The sequence below is a fragment of the Trachymyrmex septentrionalis genome, unplaced genomic scaffold (assembly GCF_001594115.1).
Source record: "Trachymyrmex septentrionalis isolate Tsep2-gDNA-1 unplaced genomic scaffold, Tsep1.0 scaffold48, whole genome shotgun sequence".
Classification (NCBI taxonomy): Eukaryota; Metazoa; Arthropoda; class Insecta; order Hymenoptera; family Formicidae; genus Trachymyrmex; species Trachymyrmex septentrionalis.
The window spans coordinates 428933-431967 of record NW_017305652.1 but is presented as its reverse complement, the minus strand read 5'-3'; positions in this window follow the sequence as shown (position 1 = coordinate 431967).

The window sequence follows — 3035 nt, the reverse complement described above, 5'->3', positions numbered from 1 at the left end:
TTAAAATAATACAATAATGATAAAATAGCAATAATAAAATAGTCATAAAAGTAGTTATAGAGTTATATAAAATTTATAAAGTAGTTATATTAAAAATGCGCGGGTTCAAGCCGGCGTTCCCGAAACCATTAACAAGGTAGAATATAGAGGGAAAAATCGGACGACGACGTTACAATATACTCTAAGAAAAGTGGACGTTGCTATGTACAATAGTTTACATCTACTTTGTCAAAGGGCAATAGTGTGCGGCAGCATTTTGCGGTTACAGATTTTGGCTGTCATCCTCTCAGGTTTCTCTCTGATAATGCTTTAAAAACAAAAACATATAGACATACAGGAGTCAGGCGTGGATATTGATGCGCAGATTTTCCACCGACTCACTTTTCTCACTTTTTTAAACAATACTCACTTTTACTCACTATTTTCGAAAATATTCATTTTACTTACTATCTTTGGTAAATTCAGATTAAAAAGATTTGATTTATAAAATACGTTCAAATATTCCGTCCTCTGTATTGTTAATTGGTAGAATTGGCTGGATTAGCCAAGCGAGTTATGCGGCGCTGAGTGCAGGTGTCGTTTGCGTCTCGCTTCATTGTGTGAAGGATATGAATCAGGACACGTCAGGGTAATACTGCTCATGGTGGAAATACACCATATGTAGCTACCAGAAGTGTTGCCGAGATCGCGATTCACACCAAGTCGATACATCGATATCGATCCTCATCTGTACTACGATCTCGATCCTTTTTGTACTGCTGCACATTACTTACTTCTGTACAACGTGTATCTAAGATCACACGCTTTTTCACTAAACCGTGCCTTTACCCACCAAGTTTGACTTACTTTAGTCGGTCCTACCTCCGTATATCCATACGGCATCGACAAGAAGATAAAACGAATTATAAATTACAAATTACAGAAAAATGAATACAATTCAGAAAGATAAGTTTCTTGCTTAGTAAATAACTCGATAGTTTTTAGAAAGTAAAGAACAAGAATGATTTGAGTATAATTGCAAAAAAGCATAATTAAAATAATAAACGCAGACTTATTACATAGTAAACGGAGACAATTAAAAAGATCAGAATTAATATAAAAAAATACTGACAATTAAAATAAATAGACTTAAAGCGTTGATACGAACTTCGTAGCGACAGAGCGAAACGAAGAAACTGAAGGGGAAGAGCAGATGGAAAAGGATAGCATGTTGTAAAATTTTGTGGCAGTATAGAAAAACGCTTAAATTTGGAAGTTCGATGTCTAGGGAAGGATAAATTATGTGTGTATCAGAAGTGCCATTAGAATGAAGATCAGAGTTCAAATACAGAAGACTACGGAGATATCAAGGAATGCCAGAACGAAGGAGAAACAAGACAATATAAATAAATTGATAAAATAATCAAATTAATGACAGAAAAAATAGAAGTCCAAATGCGTCCTAAATAGCACGCAATTTCTCCATGTTTTAACAATATTGATGTCACATACCGATTTAGTTTGCAGTTCTCAATTGATATTTCGCAACTTTTTTGTAATCTCTTATTTAACGTTGTTTATAATGGAAAATAAGTATGTTTCTTAATATAGTATTGGAGTACCTTCAACTTAACCTAACCTCTAGAATCTTATATAGGTCTTTAGTACAATTGCTTTGTATTGATAATCGATCAGCTGCGGGCCTGAATTTGATTGGTGATCGCTCAGCCAATCAGCAAGCGAATCCCATTTGCGCATCTTTTATAATATAAGACTTTACACACACCATGTTATCCCTTCCACCATGCTCACATTGGCCGATGTCTAGTAACTTTTCATTGCTTTACCAATGAGAATATTTTATTTTAAATCATCCAATTAGTAATGTGTACTATCAGAATCCTCTCTTAATTTCCATAGAAGTTTCTCTCTTTAAATAAAGGAATTTCATCATAGTGCGATAATTCAATTTCTCCATTGTCATTTTAAAAGGCTGTCACAAAACAAACTAATCGATAAAATGACATTAAACTTAACTCTTTGTGTTCCTTTCATTGTCCTCTATTAAACGAGTATTAAAACTTAACGTAAATCTTGCTCTTTCTTGTGGAAGGATATCGCTATCACATATCGTTAATTGGCCAATTTAAAATAAAATATTCTCATTGATAAAGCAGCAAAGTTATTAGATACCGACCAATGTGAGTGGATGTGCTATTGCTAACGCTCCTTTTCTTCATCAGGTCGGAAACTTCTCAATTTACAAGGTGTCACAGAAAAATCGGGATACCGAATTATCGATAAAAAAAAAATCCGTTTTAAAAGAACTGTTGTAAGGTACCAAATTATTGATTATTTGGCGATATTGGTTTGGCCTTAAATCTTGGAAACGTTACATCAAGGTTACCCTGAGTTTTTTTAAACAAAAACTCTTATTTTTTTATTAAATTCTTGTAGCCGACATTGAGGTCTTTTTAAAACAGTATAATTAAGTTTTATTTAAGCAAAAACTATTCGAGATATAGGCCGTTAAAGTTTTAAGTATCGCCGGGCATTATCCGAGATGCATTACACGGAGGTTGCACGGTCCGATTTACACCTCTTTAGGGCGTTTTATTAAAGTGAGTCCTTTACCTCTCGCGCGCGCGCGCGTGTGTGTGTGTGTGTGCATTATCATCGACCACTGTTTGGAATTTTTAAATAACTCGGAATATATGCCCGCACGTACGTAAAAGGCAAAAGGACTCTTTTTAAATCTTGATGTAACATTCCCAAAATAGTTCAAGGTCAAACCAATATCATCATATGATATCAACTTGGTATAACTTTTGTAAGAAATTTTTTTGCGAAGAAACATTTCCGATATAATCCAGTGTCCTAATCTTTTTATAACATCCTGTATTACTGATTTTTCAATCACCGGACATAAATCAGTTGTTGGGATATTTATAAGAGAAAAAACTTGTATTCATATGAGAAACATTAATGATACAATATATTTAGATTCGTTTTATATACAGCATACCTAATAAAGTATCAAAGAGAGAGAGAGAGAG